Here is a 21589-nt window from a genome sequence, read left to right on the forward strand (position 1 = left end):
GGGGCTCCTTGAGACCATCTTGTTTCAGTGTGGGAGAGGCTAGGGAAAGCTTGTTCGGATGTGGGGATGGTTGGTGGAGAACCTACTTGTATGCTGTGACTTGTTGAAAATGCTTGACTGGATGCAGGTGGGTTTGTGGTTTTTCCTTTCTTGGAAGTTGCAGCTCAATAGAGTATTGCTCGGACACAGAGCTATTGGGTGGTCTTCATCTGTTGCTGTTGATGGATGTTATGTTCATTGTGAGTGAGGGCTGGTTGGAAAATATCTAGCTTGAATGGGGAGGGTGGTTGAGAAGAGTTTTCTTAGATGTGATGGATGGTTGCGGGCTGGCCCTGTTTGGACATGGAGCTCTCTGATGTATTGTGCAGGTGTGTGGGTTGTTGGAAGCATTCTCCATTGGATGTGGATCTTGATAGTTGGTATTATGGTTGCATAATCGATTGCTGGGATGATCTCCTTTGGATGTGGTTGTCCATAGGGTTTATTTAGGTTGGCTGTTGGGAGTGGCTGGGAAAGTCTTTGTCGGTGATGGTGTGGATCTGTGTTTTTTTCCGTTGGATGTGGGAAATAGTTGAGAGAGCTTGCTTGGACATGGGGGCCGCATGGGCTTGACCTTGCATAGATGGAGGTGCTTGTTGGTGTAATGCTCAGACATAGGGCTGCATTTTTTTTAGATGTGTTATTAGGGTGTGATTTTGGTTTTAGGTAATGAGTAGCTATGGAAGAGCTTGCCCGGATGTCAGTCAGTTTGAGGGGTTGGCCTTGCTTGAACATGAAAGCACTATGGACTATTGCTTGGTCGAGCGTGCTATTGCAGGTGGCTGTTCAGGCAGTTGGTGTTGGTGTACTTTGAATATGGGCTTTGATTGGTAGTATTTTGGTTGCATGAGGTGAATGGCTAAGGGAGAACCTGTGATGATATTAAGGTTTGTTTGGAAGAGGGTGGGTGGATGTGGAGATTGCTAGAGGGTGAGTTTGCTCAGATATGGGGGCCGCTGGAATGTAGGTGGTGATTGGTCTAAGATGTTAGATGTGGGGACTGCTTAGGTCGACTTGTCTGGAAAGTGGGGTGGTTAGAAGGGAGCATGCATGGATGCGGGGGCTGGTTGGGAGTTGACATTACTCGCATACGGTCTGAGATGACCTTCATCAGATGTGGGTGTTGATGGCACTTACTTTGTGTAGCTGCCAACACTTGTTGGTGGTCATGCTTGAAGGAGGGGTGTACTGAAGTGGTATTGGTCGGATGTGAGAACTTGCCAAGGGGTGCTTGCTCACATGTGGGAGATGGCTTGGGTGCTTTTAGTTGGAGGTGGGGGCTGGTTGGGTGTCCTCGCTGGGGTGTATTGGTAGGAGTTCTAGAGGGGAATCTTTTCATTTCGGCTGGAGCAGTTTTGGGAAGAGGTCGGAGCGCTGACATTGTGAAACTAAGCGCCAGGGCCAAGTACTCCTCTCCGCATCATCTGTGTAGGTGGAAGGGGGCACCGGGAGGTGTGGGGTTGGCGGCGGCGGTCTAACTCCCCCCAGCACTGGTTCTGGGGCGGAGGGGGCTGCGCTCCGCGCGCTGTCACCCCTCCATCCCCGGCCGTGCCAGGGCTCCCCGGGCTCTCAGCCTAATTCCCAGCAGCCCCGGGCGGGGGCGGGATGTGTCCTCCGGTGCCCTCGGCAGACACTGCCAGGGAGTGACGAGCAGACGAGAGGGGGGCGGGGACCGGAGCACCGGGGCGGGGGGAGGGGCAGGAGCAGGGAGGAGGCTGGGGAGCACCGGGGAGGGCGTAGAGACCGGAGCCGGGCTCGGTGTGGGGGCCGAGGGGGTCCTCTCCCCGCACACCCTGGTCCCTCCGCCGCCGCGCCGCACCGCAGGTAAGGGCTCAGCCTCACGTTCGTTTCATTTAAGATGTTTTCCAGGCTGGTTTCACCCCTCGTTCCGCCGTGGCGCTGCTCGGTGCTGCCGTTCGCGGATTTTCGGATAATTTAGGGACGCGGAAGAAGAGAGCGATGGAGCGAGGGGTCATCTGAGGTAGGAAAGGAGGGCGACGGAAAGCAGGGCAGAGGGCTCGAGTGGATGAGGGGAGAAGGAAGGGGTCAAGAGGGAGTAGAGGGGAGATATAAAAGAAGGAGTAAAGGGGGCGTAGAGGGTCGCCAGGGAGGTGTGAAGAGGAGTCTGAGAGAAGGAACGGGAAAGGCGAGAAGAGGGACGTATGGAAATGGGCAGAGACCGGGGAAGGAAGAGAAGATGCGAGGACACAAGGGATCATCGCGCCGAGAAAGGAGTTTGGAGAAGATGAAACAAGACGAGGAAATACTCTTGGCAAAGAGGCAGAAGGTGTGAAAAGAGCGAAAGAAGAGAGAAAAGGTGAGGGGCAAGAAGAAGCGGGACAACGAAAGATATAAGGGACACAGGATGGGAAGGCAGACAGACACGAAAGAGAGGGACAGTGGCCGTGAAAAGAGGAGTGAACGTGAGGTGTAGGAACGGAGAAGGGAACGAGGCGGGAAAAAAGATGGACTAAAGGATAGAAACTTAACCAAAAGTGAGAAGAGGAGAAATCAGAGTAAGAGGGAGTCCGGTGAAAAGAATACAATAAGAAGTGAGGAAAGGATTAGAAAGAAAATAAGAACAACTATGAAGCAATGAAGAAGGAGATTTGTGGAGGAATGAGATTAAAGTGGGTCAGGAGCATAAGGAGAAAGTGAGAGAAAATTAATGGAAGATGAGAGTGGGGAAATGCACGTAGGTAGGAGTGGGGAGGAAGGCGAGGAGCATAAAACGAGGGAGAAAAAGAGGGGAGTCGTAGAAGAAAGCGGGAAAAGTAGGACTGGAAAGAAGCGGGAGTTGGGAAACAGTATTGAAAGGAGCGAGAAAATGCTGAATGACACATAGGAAGAAGAGGGAAAAACGGGAAAGAAATGACAGAAGGTGAGTCCGCATGAAAGAAACACGGGAGAGAGGGAAGAAGCGCTTTGAAATTACCGAAAGGCAGCACGCGGCGCTATGCAAAACTCCCTAAAGAATAAAGAGAACCAGCAGGGGAGTGAACAGATGCGAGAACATGGAGAGGGTTTAAAGAAAGAAAGAGCGAACCTCGGGAAATGAAAGGACCTGTGGGGATGTCAGGGTAATAGTGGAGAGGAGTGATAAAAGAAAAAGTGAGAGAAAGGGATGAGGGTATCGGAGGGAGGCGAGATCGAGTGACACGAGCGTGGGGAGGCAAAGAGAAGCCTGGTGATGTGAAGCGCTAGATGGCCGTGAGGATGGAACAAGGGAAGAATCTACGCAGGCGAGAAAAGAGTGATGGAAGTAGGTAAGTGAAAGAAGGAGAGAAATGGAGAGACAAGGGAAGGGAAGAAGGAAGGTGGACTTGACGAGAAGGAGACCTGCGGAAGGAGAGCGGGAAGCAACAGAAGAAGAGAGAAAACCGGTGGGTGACTGAAAGAGAGAAAGAGACAAAAATAGAAAAATGACAGAAGAAAAGATGCGAGAGCAGAGGAGGGAGACAAGGAGCTAAGGGTTTGTATGATGGAAGGAAGAGAAGGAGGAAGATTGCAAGAAGAAGGGAAGCAGGACTGAGAGAGAAGCGACGGGATAAGGGTGGAGGGCGAAGGAGGGAGTGAAAAGGAAGAGAGATGTCCAAAGGGGAGAGGAGATTAAACAAATAATTCAGAGAAAAGTGGGGCAACTGAGTCAAATAATAATAGGAAAAAGGAGAAATTTGATAGAGGGAGAGAAGGGAGGAGTGAGACTGTCGGAACAGGAGAGGGAGAGACAGTGCAGGGGTTAGGGGAAGATCGAGAGAAGACACGGCACCTTGAGGGTCGGAGATGGAGAGAGAGAAGAGCAAAGTGACCAGTGGAATGAAAGATGGGGCCCAGGAAAGTGCAGAGGGACAGAAGTGGATGTGAGGGACATCCGTCGCTTCAAAGTGGGTATAAGGGCAGTTGAGGTAGAGAAGAGACAGAATGTGAAGAGGATGAAAGGAGGTGGAGAAAGGACGAGAGGGACAGTGGAAGAACATGCTGGGGAGAAAACTGGGCAGAAAAGAGAGAAATGTCCCATTAACTGGAGAAAATAGGAGACACGGAGGGGCTGTGGAGAAAATGAAGAAATAATGTAAACCAACTAGTGGAAAACGAATGAGTCTGGAGCACAGAAACGTGAGACTTGGGTCAAGAAGAGAGCTGAATACATCAGAGGACAGAAAGATAAAAACATATCATGGGGGGTGAGGGGAACAGGAATAAAGGGACAACTGGGAGAGAAGAAAGAGTTATTGAGAGAAAGGTGAGTAGGAGGGTAATAGGCAAAGAGCTTGACAGACTAGAAGGATTGAGACATACAATAGATGAGGCAAAGGGAGCTGACAGAGAGGAACAAAAGTAATCAGGAAAGAATAAATGGCAAAGGCATGAGAAGGGGAAGAGTTCAAGGAAATGAGAAGAATGAGGGAAGAAAATGCACAAGAGGAGAATGAGTTAGTGAACAGAAAGACACATAAATATACACAGACAGTAGAATAGGAAAAGAAAATGCACGACCAGCAACATGGTGAGCAAGTTTAGCAATGAAGAAAGATAAGAAAATGAGGGGAAAAAGAAAGACACTGAAACAACTGAATACGAGGAAAAAATAAAGAGAACATTTAGAGTGAGGTCAAGCCAATGGAAGAACAGTAAAGAAAGGGGGAAAGGAGCAGTGAGAAAAAAACGGAGAAGGGTAAAATAGTTCAGATAAAATAAATGCCAACAAAAGATATAAAGCGAAAAGATAAGGAAAGAAGAAAATACAACAGAGAAGAATACACATAGAAGAGAACAAGATAATGATGTATAAGAAAATTAAGAGAAATATAGAGGTGGGAAGAAGAGAAGGAAATGGGAGAGTGAAATATGAAAGATAATATATCAGGACAGTAACAAGAAAGGGAAATATTAGACAAGACTAGAAGAAAGTAGAAAACATAGAGGGTGTGATATGTAATGGAGAAAAATAGAAGAGGGACCGAAATATATTTATAGGTGAATAAGGCACAGAAAGACAAGAAAAGGAAGAGAGAACAAGCAGTAAATGTTGAGAAAGCACCAAAACAAGGAAGGGAAATAATGCAGAAGAGTAAATAGAAACCACAGGGCAGTGGGAACTAAACAAAAGCAAAGAGAAGAGAAAATACAGTGACTGGAGCAAACAGAAGTATCAAAAAGAAATATGCAGGGGCAAGGAAATTACAGAAAAGAAAATGTAATAATGGGGGACGAAAAGTAAGGGCATTAATTTTACAGAAGAAAAAATGGAAACCAAAGAAAGGAGACAAAGATAGGTGTAAGGAGAGACAAAGAATATAGAGTAATTTATGGAAAAGGTAGTGTGAAATGGGAGACGTACAAGGGTGAGGATGGGACAGAAAATAGATAGGCAAGGAAAAGAAATGAGAGAAATGGAATGTGGGGAAAAGGAAGACAAACTAGAGGAGCGTGGGAAAGAGAGTGAATACATGTAAAGATAACTTGTGGCAAGACAGAAGGGGAGAAAAGGAAAAGCAAACACCACCGAAAAGCACAATGGAGAGGAGAGGGACAGAAAGGAAGGGATTAGGAGATCAAAAAGCAACATACAGAAAATAGCGAGAAGCCTAGAGGGAGAGGGGTGACAGAGGGCATTAACAGAGCCCTGAAGGAATGGAGGAAGAAGCAGTAAAAGGAAATACAAAGAGGGAAAAAAAGAGAGAAAGACTTGTGGAAGCAAACGTCTTTGTGGGGAGAGAGAGAAGGCAAGAAGCATGCATAAAGACAGTAAAAACAAAGAGGTATAGAAGCAATAACAGAACAAGACAATGTCAGGATGGAAAGAGGAGAAAGTTGAGGAAAGAAGCAAAAATGGGAGAAAAGAAAGTGAAAGAAGTTTAGACACAGGTGTTGGAAGACAGTTGAGAAAAAATAAAAACGAGGGAACAGAAGAAAAGAAGGATGATAAATAAAAATCGAGAGGAGAGAGGTCTTGGTGAGGAAAAGAGAAAAGGCAATGAAGGAAAATAGAGACGAAGAAGGGGCAGAAAAGAAAGTGAAAAGGGGTAACATATAGAGATGGGCTGGACGTGGAAGAAGATAAGAGAAGAAAGTGAAATAAAATGAGAGGAAGAGGGACATGTCAAGAAAAGGCATGAAAGAGAGAAGAAAGGGGAGAGAAAAACAGATGAGGCAGAAAGAGTAAAGGATAGGAAAAAGGGGGAACAAGTGAAGAGGAGAGAGAGGTATAGAGGAAGGTATAATAAAGAGGGAGAAAAAAGAAAATAAGAGAAAGTATGGGAAGATGATCAGAAATGGAAAATAAGGAACTAAAAAATGACTTAGAGGGTATGAGGAAATAAAGAAGCTATAGAGCAAAAGAGATGAAAGAAAAATAATGATTGAGAAAAAGGATGAAGGAGGGACGAGGAACAAAGAACTAGTGAAGAGAAAATAAACAGATTGGCTTAAGGGAGAGAGAAAGAGGAGCAGCTAGATACATGTAGAGAGATAAATGAGAGTTTTCAGAAGAAAACCTGAAGACACACAGAAAGACACCAGGGAAGGAGAAGAAGAAAGGGAATGGGACAACTTAAGGAACGTAAAGAGACGGTAAGACGACAATTAAAGCGAAAGATATGTGGACACAGGAAGGAAAGGTATGAAATTACTAAAGAAAACATAGAAGGAACAAGAAAAGGGGAACTAAGAAGAATACAGAAACACATGAATGTAGGTCTGAAAGGAGAAGAAAGAGCAATACAAATAGAAAAGATATAGCAAAAAAGGAGAGAGATAAAGAGAACATTAAAGATAGAATACAGAAATAGGAGTAAGAAAGGGTTAAAAGTGTATCAAAAAGAAAGACATTATATTGATTGGAGGCAGGGAAGAGGAAAAAGAGTACATTTTAGGTCAGGAAAGAGGGGATGAAAGAAAGATGAAACAGAAACAAACATAGCTAACAAATCAAAGAAAGAATAGAGAAGGGACTCGAGGGGGAAGAAACAAAATGAAAATATACAGGAGAAGAGAATAGGAGAAAGAAAAACAGCACTGTAGGCTTTTTTGAGAAAGAGAGAACATAAGAGAAAATACAGAATGGCAGGACAGTGGGAGGGAAGGGCATACAAGAAAAAATGCCAACTGTAGGGAAGAATGAGAGAGAAGAAAAATAAATTATAGAAAGGCCTGAAAACAAAGAAAAGGCTATAAATGACTGAATGGTTCATAGGAGGGGAAATAAAAAGAAAAGTACATACAGTGAGAACATAAAGGGAGACGAGTAAGGGTAGAAACAGCACATTGAGAGACATGGAGAGAGAGAGAAGAAAACAGTGCATAGGAAGAAAGGGAGCGACGAGGAAAGGGAAGGAGAAACATGGACAAATGGAGAGAAAGAAAGAGCAGAAGTTGAGAGTAAAAACAAAAAGTGTTAATATACAACAAGAACATATAATATAATATTGTGTAGTGGTGAACGATGGAAGTAGAGAAGGAACAAAACATGAAAGAAGTGGAGGAAATGAGAATATCGAGAAATACAACCTTTGGAAGGAAGAGGGAAAAGACTAAATATAAAAGAGCAGATGAAGAGAAAGCAAGGATAAAGTTGAAGAAAACAAAAAATGTAGAATCAGTGAGAGAGGAAAGGGGACAGGGGGAATACATGTGTGTGTGGAGAGAGAAAACACGAATAGAAACAAATTAAGAGTTACAAAAGGTAGGGGGAGTAGAAAGTAACAAAGCAAGGGGGTTGAGAAGCAGAGAGAGAAGGGTCAACCAAAAGAGGGGACCAGGGAAGTGGATGATTGGGGGCATGAAAGGGAAAGACCCACTGGCAGAGCCGTGTAAGAACGGGTTCAGGGCGTTTTCTGACAAAATCTCGCGTCTTTGTAATTCGGTGACATTGTCGCTTCTGTATGTGGTACTTATTTCACCCCCCTCATACGACAAGAAAGCCAAATCGGACCTCCTGGGTTACAGCGCGTGACCTGCAAATGGCAGACAGTCCCACAACAGCTGCCTTCACCCAGCAAGTTGTAATCCCCGGTTCAGGGAGAGAGACAACCCGACTTCTGGAAAGAAGCTCCGAGCCAGCGACCGTGAAGCTGGGGACCGGCCTGGCCCGGTCTGTGACGGACGAGCTCCCTCAGAGGAGCGGCGAGGCCTGCTGGCGGGAAACAGAGAGAACTCGGGCGGAGGATCACAGCCAGGGGGTGAGGACCTGGTCGGGGTCGGAGGCTCGACGTCGGGAGGACGGGATGTGGGGAAGAGAGCGAAACACGGCAGGAGGGCTAGTAAAACGGTGGGCCGGGCACGGAGAGAGAGAGAGAGGGGGAGGTGGGGACAAAGAGTGCGCAGAAGGGGACACTGCATACAGAATAGAGTAGGAGAGAGGGGGGAGTAAATGCAGGAGGGCAGCATCTGATCGAATAGAAAAGCGCGAGGAGAGAAAGGAATGAGGGAAAGAGAGAATGGAGGGATAACGGGGACACGAGGAGGTAGAGTAGCAGGCAAATGAGAGTGGAAAGACTTGAGGAGAGGTTAAACTAAGAGAAGAGGTCACTGGAAAGGATCAATGTGAATGCACAACACATAAGTGAGAGAGGTCATCCGAGAATACGACGGTAAATTAAAAATGAACTAAAGCAAGGATGAAGAAATGGGGGAGCTAGATGGCTGTAAGAAAGAACAAGAGAAGAAGGAAGCAAAAAGGAAGCGGTTGGGAGAAGGAAGGCAGGACATTTGATGATGTGAAAAGTGAGAGGTCAATAGAAGGTGCAGGGAAAGAAAGAAAGAAAGAAAGAAAGAAAGAAAGAAAGAAAGAAAGAAAGAAAGAAAGAAAGAAAGAAAGAAAGAAAGAAAGAAAAAAAGAAAGAAAGAAAGAAAGAAAGAAAGAAAGAAAGAACTAGGTGCTGGGAAAGAAAGAAAGAAAGAAAGAAAGAAAGAAAGAAAGAAAGAAAGAAAGAAAGAAAGAAAGAAAGAAAGAAAGAAAGAAAGAAGTCAATAGATGGGGCTGGGAAAGGGAAAGAAAGAAAGACCTACTAGAGATGGGGTAGGAACGAAAAAGGAAGGGAAACAAACATGACAAGAACAGAACGAAGGAAAGATGAAAGGGAATTATGTTAAACATAAAGTGAAAATAATGGCTGAGAAAAGAGAAAAGGATTAGAGAATAAAAGAAACAAAAGAAGAAGAGAAATAAATTAGGCATTGAGAGCAGAAAGGGTAATGGGGATTTGGAGTGAGAAGTAATAAAAGGAGAACACTAGTGGATTTGAAAAAAACGAGGGAAGGATAGGGGGAAGGGCAAAAGAAGCAGGGGAAGGGAGAGGGAAGAAGAGGGGAAGGGTCTAAAGAACTAAGATTTGAGAGAAACTGCGAGATATGGATGTAGGTTAGAAGAAGCTAAGACACTCAGGCCATGAAGAACTAACAGGGCCTCTGGGACCGAAAAGCCCCCCCCCCCCCCTTCGAGTGTCATAAATAAAACAGTGACAGGTTGGCCTGCCTATACAGGGGGATTAGAGGGAGAGAAAATAAAAGACAAGCGTGAAGGTGACAGAGTGGGAGGAAAGCTAAAAGGAAAAGAGAAGCTATGAAATAAAGAAGTGGAGGCCAAGGATAGTGGAGAGGCGGGAGGGACCAGAAAGACAAACATGGAAAGGGCACGAAGGAAAAACATTTAGAACCAAAAAATAGGTGCAGAAATGTGAAGGATAGTTCAAAGAAAAAAAAATGGAAAGAAGGACCATAGATAGTCAGACAAAAAAAGAAGAACCCAAAAGCTGAAAGGGGAAAAAGCAAGCAATAAAGTGATAAGGAGAGAGATAGCACGTGGAAAAAAGGAGGGAATGCTAAAGTAGCAGCAAAATAAATTAGATAGGGCTAGGAAGAGACACAAAAAGTACCCCAAGCGATGGAAAGGTGAGAGACTTTGATGAAGAAGAGGAGAGAGTTCTCAGGAGAAAAGAGGAGGCAGATAGACAGGAAGGAAGAGAGATGGAGACATCAGATATTCACAGTAAGTTGGAGATAGGTGAGGGAGAAATGAGTGCAGGGGGGCAGATAAAGGAAAAAGGGTCGGGAAAGTAGGGGATGTGGTGGAGAGAGATGTGGGGATGGATCTAAAGAAAGGAGAGGGTGGGTGGGGGGGGCCCTGGGGGCTAAATAAAGAGTAGCCCTGGGGGGACATTGGTGTGAGACAGAGAGGTTCATGTGACAGAAACACGGAGGCGGAGGCGAGACACCCAGGTGAAGGTGACAGAGACATGGGGAGGTGGTTGAGAGAGTAAGGGGTAAATATACAGGTGAGGATTAAACTGCGAGACAGACGAGGGGTGGCCAGAGGCAAGCGCAGAGTGGAAAGGAGACTGGGTTACAGATTGGCGGGGAAGAAGGCGGAGGCGGGGAAGGGGGGGGGGGGGGGGGTGAGAGAGCGGGAATGTTCTGAGGTGTCGCCCATCACACTGCCCTCCCCAGCACACACACTTCTCAGCCGGACGCTTCCCAAAAGCAAAATGCCACGTACTCAGCCCGAGCAGGCTGTATGCCTCCCTCGGTGGGGGCACTGCAGCTTGCCAGGTCAGGTCTTTTACAGAACCTGCACACACGGTGGCATGGCGCACCATGGCACGGATTTAACTTCCCTTCCATTGCCCCAGCCCAAATAAACCCTAGGCAGACATTTGCAACCCATGGCTCTCCCTTGGACGAGGATTCAGATTGGGGGCCCCTAGGCCTCTGGTGCCCTGGGCGGCCGCATACTCATGTGTGCCGTGTCGTCCCCCGTTAAGAATTGTAGTGTGTACATATATTTTATGTGGATATTCTGAAAATCTGGCAGGTTCCACCCCCCCTGGACGTACACTGGACACCCATTTTTCAGGCAGTGTGGGCCTGTCTGAAGCGGAGCTTCAGGGAGCGTAGCACTGGAGCGCCCCGAGGTTTCTAACCCCAGGCCCCGTAGAACTGCTCCTGCCAGCCCCAGACTGCCCCTTCTCGGCGCTCTTTGAACGCAACCAGTTAGTTTTTCAGAGGCATTACATGCCCTCCGCCCCACTGTTTAATAATCGTGACTGATATTAGCACAGGCCGCAGGCCAAAGCCCAGCTGAACCAACACCTCACAGCTGCCCCCGACATGAAGCCAATCCCTGCGTCCAAGGACTCCAGCCTTCCTGAATCTGGTGGGACCCCGCTCGAAAAAGCCCCCTTCACACCCACAAAGGTGTGCTCACACGAGCTGCTCGCCCTTGAGGGTCAGTTGGTCCTGGCCCTTGTTATTCAGCAGTGGCCGTCTGCTGGGTCTAGGGCCCTGAGGCACCCCTAGGGATGCATGGCGGCGCAGCGCTTATAAATCCATAATAGCATTACACATAACATGACAACATAACATGACATTTTGTAGCACAATGCAGGCGTGAGAGTAGAATGCCAGTGCTAGGCCCAACCTGTGTATCTGGCTGGTATTTGTGTCCCCTATTTTCAGAACCTCTCCTTTTTTCGTGACTTTCTCTTTCTGTTCTAGCGCTCTGAAGTGGCCTACGTGATCTGCACTTCTATACAAAGCTCCTAACTAAAAACATGTAACTTGATTAGCTACATCTGCCCCCTGTTCCCAAATTCTAGCTGAGGCATCACCAAGGCCACCGACATAACGTGATTCTGCAGTTGCTGCATTTTCTGCATCATTAAAATTACCACATTTGCCGCCCGAGCTACCATTTGCTATATAATGTGAGGATTTTGAAAGTTCTTATGATACACATGAATCACACTTCACTAAAAAGCACCTTTCTGCACGTATATGTAGTGTGTTCTGTGTGGTGTGTAGAGGTGAAATAAGGTCCTGTTGTTAACAAAGACCTAAATAAACAGCAGGCGTGGGGCCTCTCAGAGGCAGACCTTTTGCAAAGGCTGATGGCTCATCTTTCTGCTGATTGATTTATTCATATGTTGGACTGGTATAATGAGGTGAATTATTTTACCAAGATATAATCAGGGCCACTAGAATTATTCGGTTGTGTGGCCATTGCGATTTTTGCATAAATATGGATTAGCTGCATTTGCCACCTAATCCATAATCTGCTGCATAATCTGCAGATTTTAACAAATTAAAACAGATCAAAAGTTACAAAACGTGTGACAACTTGGGTACCTGGGGCACGGGAACGCATTTCGCAAAGTTTGGTTGGTCATCTTCAGATTCCTATTGCTGTATTTGGGTGTTAATTTGTTACTAATAAGGTGAACTATTTTTCTAGACATTGTTACCAGCTTTAAAAATCAAAAAATAATACTATCACAAAATGTGTTGCATTATTCTGCGAAATTAGCTTTTTCTTGCCGCATAATTTGTTCACTGTGTCGCATAATTTGGTCCTCCTCTGCTGCAGAATACCAGTGGACCTGGATATAATGTAAGGTGAATTTGTAGAGTGCTGGTTGTGACCCGTGAGGGTAGCCAGGCGGTGACAGCCTTCTTGTGGGTTAAATGACAAAATAGAGAAATAATACTGTCACAGAATGTGTCGCACTATCCTGTCTAATTTACCTTTTCTTGTTGCATAATCACTTCTACTGCATCATTTCCCCCCCATTGCCACATCATTTCAGTTGTCCTGGACGCAAATAGTATCCTATGCTTTGCTGTTTGCTTCAGTTCTCTGCCTCTTTTTATATAGAACTGGAAGACCCCAATAAAGAGTTTTCCAACCCCTTTCTCTGCTGGAAGGTCTCACTGGAGATCTGTGACTAGCCATCCCTTCATTCATGACACTGGTTTATTCTGTCATTGTGCACTCACTCCCTTGATATTCTCAGACGCCACGGAGCCCACACCAGCCGTGTCGCTGACACACTCCTCCGACGGCCTGTGTAGAATATGGGCTCTTTGAGGTTCACATGTAACACCGCCGCCCGAGTGCACGGTGTTATATGATTATTTTTTTGCTGTTTGGCACTCAGTGGTGAGGGACAGAAAAAATAAATAAATAATGACCTTCACACCATGGGAAACAGCCTCTATGGTGCGGGGGACATTAGTTTTTCTGGTCCCAAAAACAAACTCCAGCTTTGGGAGTTTGCTTTTGGAAAAAGTTAAACATCCTACAAGTCTCATGGGCGGCTATCATGCTTGACAGAGCTGTCGGTCAAACTTTTCCAACATTAACAGGAACCACCATGGCGGCCTAGACATGTCTAGGGTTGTCGGCGGAGGGCCCTCGGTATTGCAGGAGTAAAGTACGGACCGATGGACTTACCTCCGCCTGCCAAACTCTGATTCAACCCCTTCCAACATCCACCCTGCAGACTTGCCTTGCTGGCACCGAGCATGGTTCAGCATATCCCAGCTGTGCACTGCTCTCACTTGGAGTCTGTGTATGAAAGGAAATGTGCTTAAAAGCAGTAAAATGAAGAAAAAAAAAGAAATTAAATAGAAGAAAGGTTTGGCCTTAGATTTTGTCGGGCCCCTGTATGCAGCGGGACCTCAAGGCGCCATCTCTCTGCCACAGCGTCCCCGCCCTGGAGAGAAGGAGACAGTGAGAGGGAGAGGGGGGCAAGCTGAGCGAGGAGCAGGAGGGGACTGGAGGGGAAGGCAGCTTGCACTGGCCCCAATGACATTGGAAGAGGAGCAGAGGGATGAAGTAGGAAGAGGGAGGGAGTGGGTGTAAAGTAATTGCACGGAGAAGGGACGAGGAACGAGTGGTAAAGATATGTGAGGATGGGCTAATGAGAAGGAGGGAGAGGGGTTGATGGGGAAGTAAAACAGGCGAAAGGAGAGGAAACGGGTTGAAAAAGTGATGCCTACGACAAAAAGGGGGGAGGCAAAGGTTAGAGTCAGAAGATAAACTGAAGAAATGAAAGGAAGGAGCACCGGCATGAATTAAAGAGGGGTAAATAAAGATGAGGACAGGGGGTGGAAAAATAGGGGAGGGACGGGAGAGGAGGATAGAGGACCGCAAAAGAAAAGAGAGCGAGATGAGAGCAGAAGAGACCAAATGATGGCAGAAGAGGGAGTCAGGGGAATAAAATGGATAGTAAACTAGACGAGCCTGAATATTTGAAGGGGTTTGTCAAGTGAGAACCAGAGTTCGAGACAAGCAGGATCAAACTAGAACTGTGCTTTCCGGCTTTTATATTTGACTGTGAAATGCTTTTGATAGAGTTTATTCCAGTTTTCCGAGTTTCAGTGGACATGTTTATGCAGTTAATGGACACCACTTTATTTTATGTCTATACTGTTGGAATACAATTATCTAGTTTAGAGATTTTTATGTTTTACTTGTTTACATTAGATTTCTATTACATTGTTATTTTGATAGATATATTCCACACTAGTATACTATAATAGACATTTAATGCATATGTTTCAGATTTCATCTTCTCCATGGGGATGACAGCTTGGGAGGGAACAGTCCATCAGGTGACACGTGTTGCGCTTCTCAGTGACTCTCAGATCAGGGGCTTTTTCAAGGCTTATTGGGGCAACGTTAAGTTTCTAACAAGGGTGATACTGGTCATTCATGTAGCTGGCATCAACTTTTCGGAACTGTGGGTACACTAGCCTAGTCTTCTGCGCTATTCCCAAGCACCAATAGTTTACTGTTCGTTTAACCTGAAGCAGATTACAGGGAGGACCAGCATCTTCAATGTTAGCAATTTACAGGCGCTCCCGTAAGCCTTGAAAAAGCCTCGGCCTCACCACCACTGAGGGGCAAAATGTGTTACAGCCATGGAATTGTATCTTTGAAAATAACAATGTCATAGAAATCTAAAGTGTACAACCAACTCTACAATCTAATTCTCTTATAGCTAGGCGATGGCATTCTAACCTATAGTCTCATTTAACAGTGAGACAGTAGGCCCCACTAACCATTTGTGAGTGCACTAATTCACCACTAAATTATTGCTCTCTACACCAGAACAGGCTCATCTCTCTAAGGGTATTGCAGGACCTTCCTTGGTACACTTTATTTTATAGTTTATCTCGATATTCTGGTTGCGTTTTTTGTGTGCTCCTGGTGAGCTGGCAGCCATTTTAATAGTGATCTCGTTCAACTATTGCTCTACCATTTTGCAGCATTTACCCTGGTCGCCCCACCACTGACGGTCCTGCTACCAGTGCTGGGTGCATTATAGCACTTTAAAAAAAAACTTTCAGCCATGCTGCACAGCAAGTGTGATCTACTGGCTGTGCCAATGCTTGTTTTTGTGCATATTTAAGAGTTGGGCAGAGAAGTGGAGGTGAGGATGATCGAAAGGGAGGGGGTCGGAGGGGAGAGAAGAAGAAGGAATGGCAGACGCAGAGGGGGGAAAGGCAATGTGAGGGAGGAAGGGGGCAGCAGGAACATGCAGGAGAAGAAGGGATGGGAACAGAAGTGGAAGGGAGGGGGGAGCGCACTGGAACAGTGGAGGGAGGGAGCAGGATAGGCAGACGAGAGAAGGAGGGGATGGCAGACGGATGCAGGTGAAACGAGGCTGCGGGAGGATAGAGATGGGGGAGCGCGGATGGTAGAAGGAGGGAGGACGCTGGAGAGCCTATGAGGAGAGAGGAGTGGCCGGAGAGAGGCCGGGAAGGGGAACTAGTTAGTGCGCGGGTGAGTAAGGAGAAATATTGGCAGCAGGAGAGGGAGCGACAAGAGAGGAGGAGAGGGATGCCTGCACCGGAGAGAGGATGGGGTGAGTGGCAGGTGGAGGGAAGAGATGGATGCAGGCTAGATGGGTGGAGAAAAAGGAAAGGTTATTCAGGAGGGGAATGGGGGGATGCAGAAGAGAAGGGAGAGAGGGATGACAGGAGGAGAGTGGGAGGACAACAGAGGTGGGAGAGGAGAAGAGGACTCCTGGCAGAAGGAGGCGAGGGAAAGGGGAGCCGTGGGAGGAGAGAAGTGGGGGTATGGCAGAGGGAGAGGGAAATGGAAGGAATGCGGAGGCAAAAGGAAATGGTGTGAGTGACGCAGAATAAGTGGGAAATGGCGGGTGAGTGATGAGGAAATTCAGGAATATCAGAAGTAAAGAGGGGAAAGGTTACAGGGAGCAGAGATTGTTTATTAAATCTATAGGTATTGCGCAGAGAGGCGGGAGTTGTTACAGGAAGCAGCTAGCAATCTTAGGTAGGCGCCTCTTCCCTGCAGAGCACAGGTTTACATCTGTGCTTTGTAGGCAAGGGAATGCCCCCTGCATGCCGCTGGAAACCATGCTGCCCTCGCTTACGCTAGTTTCGTGCCGTATCTGTTTGTTTTTTCTTTAGTATCTGGAAGAAAATATGAAAATCACTCGTGTTCACTGAGGCCTCTACTGTTTACTTGGCCTGAAACCCTAGATAATGGTTCTGCTATGGAGGGGACATCCAAAGTACACTGCCTTTTAGAGAGTGGCTGCTGCCCTTCTTACCTGCTCTTTGGAAGACTGGCAGTGCTGGCAGTAATGGAAGGCACTGGTATTTTTACTTGTTTCCTTTGAGCGTGATGACTACCACCCTATGTTGTTTAAAAGGTTCTACCGGTCCCATCCGCCGAGGGTCTTTCACTCCTATCTGTGCGACAGGTATATCTGCACCGGTAGAGTGCGGAGTCGGTGTTTGGCTGGGTGCAGCAGAGAATCCATTTTGACTTCCATTTTCGTGATTGGCAGTGCCAAATACAAAATGGTGGTATGCTTGGAGTGAGGCTGCCCGGTTTTATGACATGACAACGCATGCTATTATCTCACATTCCTTTACCACACACTTTTTATTATGCATGCCTTTACCACTGATTTGCCTTTATCACCAGGTAAGTGAAATATATATATGTATATATCTATATATGTGTGTATGTACACACACACATATATATGTATATATAACATTTCTAATTGTTTTTTTCTTTTTTTGGGGTTGGAGACCCCCTCAACTTCCCGTTATAAATTATCCTTACCACTCTATGTACTTACCAACTCCTAAACTAAAAATACCCATACCACCCTATGCCCCCACCCACCCCTAAACCGTAAAAATACCATTCCCAGCTTATGCTTCTACCTACTCCCTAAACCAAAAAAATAACCTTACCCCTAAAACTCTACCCACCCCTAAACCCTAAAAGTAAAAAAATATTCTCACAACCCAAAGCCCTTAACTACCATTAAACGCCAAAAATAGTCTTGTCACCCAATAACCTTACCCACTCCAAAAATACCCTTACCACCCTATACACCTAACCATATATATATATATTTACCAAAACTACTCACAGTTGCCAGTAGGTCCTTATAGTTAGGACTTAGCTTTCATTGAAAAAGTGATTTTTGACTTGTCTGTATCTTTGCTGCCTGTTGATGAATCTTGACAAAACTTTCTAAAATAATTTGACGCTCACTTCAGCTGCCGTCTGAAAAGGTTCAGGGTGATCCATGAAGCAGGGGCTGAGAAAAGGGGTGGGGGTCCAAAACACATTTTCCCCAGGTTAATTTCCATAGGGATCTTGAACACAACTACAGTCCGAACTGCTGGAAGAACTTACACCAAATTTGGCAGAAAGCTAGCTCTTGGTCCAGAAAGCGCCCTTCTTAGGTTGAGCCCACAAGCGCTCTGGCCTGTTGTAATCTATCTGTGGGCTTTTAACCACACCCACCGCAAGCCCATCGCTATCACTCATTCGTGGGCTTGCCCTTTCAAAAATCCTTTGTTACCATTGGTAAATGTTTTACGTTTGTCCCTCCTTGGGGCAGTTTTGTTACCGCCTTGGCAATCGACCCAGCTACATGGGTAATTGCACATTTTCTGATACGTTTGACTGCGAATGAACTTCTTTTTCCTTTTGTGTCTCTCCTTCATGCTCATGGTGGCCGTGGCGCTTTGATTCAGCTTGCTTATGTCAACTATTTTCCTTTTCATTTACAATTTATATGGCAAGAACCAAGTCCAGTTAGGAATTTACAACGCTAATAGCTCTAACCTGAGCAAACGCGAGACCCATTGCATTAGAAATGCTTGTTGTGATTTGGTGTAAATCCATTCGGTAGTTTTCTAATTATTAAATTGAAACCAGATTTGCGTATATGATGATGTGGATCCTCTTCGGATCCTCCTCACATCCTCTGCGGAATCAGAGGAAAAGCAAGGCCCTCATTGACTGTTCACAACCTGACAGAAAAGTTGTGGATGCCATTTTGTTTCTCACATTGCTTGGGGGGGGGGGGGGAAAAGAAAACAGAGTAAAACATTTAAGTGATCAGGCTACAGGTGTCCTGACCCCATAGGACACAATGGGGATCCCTTAGGGACCCCTCATGGGCAAAAAATTGCCCTTTTTTTAGGGAGATTTGTGGATCCTCAAATCCTCCTCCAATCCTTCTCAGACCCTCCTCGAATCCAGGAGAAAAGCAATGCCCTAATTGGCTGTCCACAACCTGACAGAAATATTAAAGTGTGCATTACAAAAACCATAGAAATTCACTGATAAAAACAAAGGTTACAAGGACCTTATAGTTAGGTTGACGTTTTACCTATACAAAATCATCGAAATTCAGCATTTATAGTTATACATATAGTTATACTTATCTGAATAAACTATAGCTCCTGCCGCAAAGTAACTTTGGGCAAAGTGTTATTGTTTCTTAACATAAGTATAACTATACGTACAACTTCTGAATTTCTATGATTTTGTATGGGTAAAACGTCAATCTAACTACAATGTCCCTGTAACCTTTGGATTTTTCAGTGAAAAAAAAAAACAATAAAAAAAAAAATATATATATATATATATATATATATATATATTTCTACACACACATATATTATATTTACTTACCTTAATTATACTTATGATACATGGGGAAAGTATGCGTGGTAAAAGCACTGAAAATTGCATGCGTGGTAAATGCATGCATGGTAAATGTATGCATTGTAAACACTGCATGATAAAGGCACTGCGTGGCAAAAACACCATTGTAAAGGATGTTTCCCAGGGTGCCCACATCTTTGTTGGCCTGGAACTCTGCACTTGAACGTTCCTTCACTTCTTCCAGAGAATTAATGTTGAGGCTTGCAGTATCCTCCTCTGTAGTTTGCCTCTCGCAGCCCCTGTTGGAGTGCTCTTAGCTCTGCCCTCTCTTCCTGTGTCATCTGTGCCACAGAATATTTGCTTTGCTGTCGGAGCTATTTCACAACTGCACCTCCACTGGTTGGTACAAGTTAAGGAAGGATTCCCGCTGAGCATCACCTTGGCAAACCCTGACCATGTACTGATGATGCATGCAGGATTTCATTGGAGGAGCCCCTACAAAGGGTAACTTATGCACCCAAGCTGATTGGTCATCTCTGGGGATAACAACTTGGGGAGTGTCCCCAAATTTAGGTTCCAGATTTATTTCATTGACCCAAGATAAAATAAACAACACTGTAGTTTAAAACATTACTGCATTCCAGGGTGAGGATTCATGATTTCTGGCTCTGGGCTCAGCCTGGACCCTGATTTCTTTTTGCTGAGCTTTCTGCTGAGCAGGCCTGAGGGAAGGAGAGCCTTTCTTTCTGTGGAAAAGGATACTGGAGTGGTTGTGGAGTTAGCAACTCGTGAAACCCCAACTTGTGACTACTTTATTTCCTCGCCCATGTCCCTGGAGCTATGGGCACCCATCAGCAAGGGATCGAGTTGTTTCAGTAGACGGTTTATAAATTAAGGACCCCTGGTAGAAAACCTTAATTGCATACTGTGATTGCAAAGTCATTGTGCCTATTGAACGTAAACATTCTTCAATAATGGGGATCCCTGTGATGGAGCACCAGGACCACCTTTATTTCCAGTATGTGCGGACTTACATGTCTTTGCACCCTTAATGACTTTGACTTCACCTTTGCGTGCTAAGCAACTGGTGTTCCTGTTGTGCAGGATCTTCAGTCCCATTTTCACACGTGTTCAATGAGGCCTCTACTGTTTACTTGGCCTGAAACCCTAGATAATGGTTCTGCTGTGGAGGGGACATCCAAAGTACACTGCCTTTTAGAGAGTGGCTGCTGCCCTTCTTACCTGCTCCTTGTAAGACTGGCAGTGCTGGCAGTAATGGAAGGCACTGGTATTTTCACTTGTTTCCTTTGAGGGTGATGACTACCACCCTGTGTTGTTTAAAAGGTTCTACCGGTCCCATCCGCCGAGGGTCTTTCACTCCTATCTGTGCGGCAGGTATATCTGCACTGGTAGAGTGCGGAGTCTGTGTGCATGTTTGGCTGGGTGCAGCAGAGAATCCATTTGGACTTCCATTTTCGTGATTGGCAGTGCCAAATACAAAATGGTGGTAGGCTTGAAGTGAGGCCGCCCGGTTTTATGACATTACAACGCATGCTATTATCTCACATACCTTTACCTGGTCTTGTGTGTGCACCACCAAGACGCCTGCATGGTCGTTCAAGTGCCTACAGTCATCCTGAAACTTGGAAGTGATGCACAACGGCCCACGAGCAGTGCGACACACAGAGGTAACCTCTCTGTGCCCAATCATAACTGCTCCATGTGACAGCGGAGAAACTCTACAAGGAAACTGTGCATGTGCCCTGGACTGTTGGGAGCCATGGTAGGGTTCAGGTTTGCAAACTCAGCGGTGCTCGCGAGCATCCTAGGAAACCATTAGGATTGGACATTTCACCTTACAATTATACTGCTGATATCTGTCAAGGAAGAAGTTAAAGGGTTCTGGTCACCATTGTGTTATCTGTATTTTGTATTTAATATTAGACTGGACATGCATTACCAACTTTTATTTTTCTTTAAGTACTGACTACATATTAGGTTATTGTGTTACTCTTGTGCTTTTCTGAGTGTCTAATCTTCACCCACTCCCTGAGTAAGGTTTGGCTTGCTTTGCATCACTACCCTGACAGTAAATGGGGTTAAGGGCTGCGCTTAGCATTCACTTTATTTGTAAAGTGCTGTATGGCGGTCCAAGAACACTAGAGGTGAAGGATTCCAGTTGTTACAACTGCAAACTTATGATTGCTGATGGACAGGAACCCCACAAATCAGGTCTCATCCACTTTGTCATGTTTTATCTATGTTTGTTCTGTGCTCCTTTCGAAACCCGTCATGCCCACTGCTTTGAATATGTCTTTTTTTGTCCAAATTCTCCTTTACAGCCTCAAATGGCGGAAAGACAGTAACACTTCTCAGGCTACAATTCATACTTTGGCCTCCTTAGTCAGGTGGACGGTACCTTGAGCTCTTTATGGTGAGATTATTAGGATAAAGGGGAGCAGCCTAGTTGATAAATCGATTGCTTAATTAATGGTTGAAGCAGAAATTATAAGTCTGGTTCCATTCCAAGACAATGGCTGAGATTACCCCACACAAGCCTTGGGTTGAAGAGCACAACCCTCCTCTTATTCATGCAGTAAAGGGCTGCACTGGAGTTAATGGTGAAGAGGATACGCCCCCTTGCAAGAACTGCCCTTCCAGAGAGGTCTTAACTGGGGAAAGTAGATTAACAAGCTTTAATGGAGGTGGGTGGGCTCTTTGGTTGAATGAAACAGATCTAGTGCTCACATAAGTAGAGTGATGGGGCAGATGTTTTCGGTGCCCTAAAGAAAACTACATCCGCTGGTTAATGGGTTGTTT

General features: G+C 45.6%; 1 protein-coding gene across 2 annotated transcripts in view; it reads left to right on the top strand.

Annotated features, from left to right (window-relative positions):
- Positions 1-1709: 1709 nt before the first annotated feature.
- Positions 1710-21589, top strand: part of HR (HR lysine demethylase and nuclear receptor corepressor) — a 316649-nt gene continuing 296769 nt past the window's right edge. Inside the window, exon 1 of one of the 2 annotated variants that reach the window (XM_069213971.1) lies at positions 1710-1863. The gene's annotated coding sequence lies outside the window, so the exon portion shown is untranslated. Of the gene's footprint in view, positions 1864-2189; positions 2327-21589 lie in introns of those variants that run through there. The other variant, XM_069213973.1, reaches the window with a different exon arrangement.

Source organism: Pleurodeles waltl, chromosome 11 (assembly GCF_031143425.1).
Source record: "Pleurodeles waltl isolate 20211129_DDA chromosome 11, aPleWal1.hap1.20221129, whole genome shotgun sequence".
NCBI classification, from domain to species: domain Eukaryota; kingdom Metazoa; phylum Chordata; class Amphibia; order Caudata; family Salamandridae; genus Pleurodeles; species Pleurodeles waltl.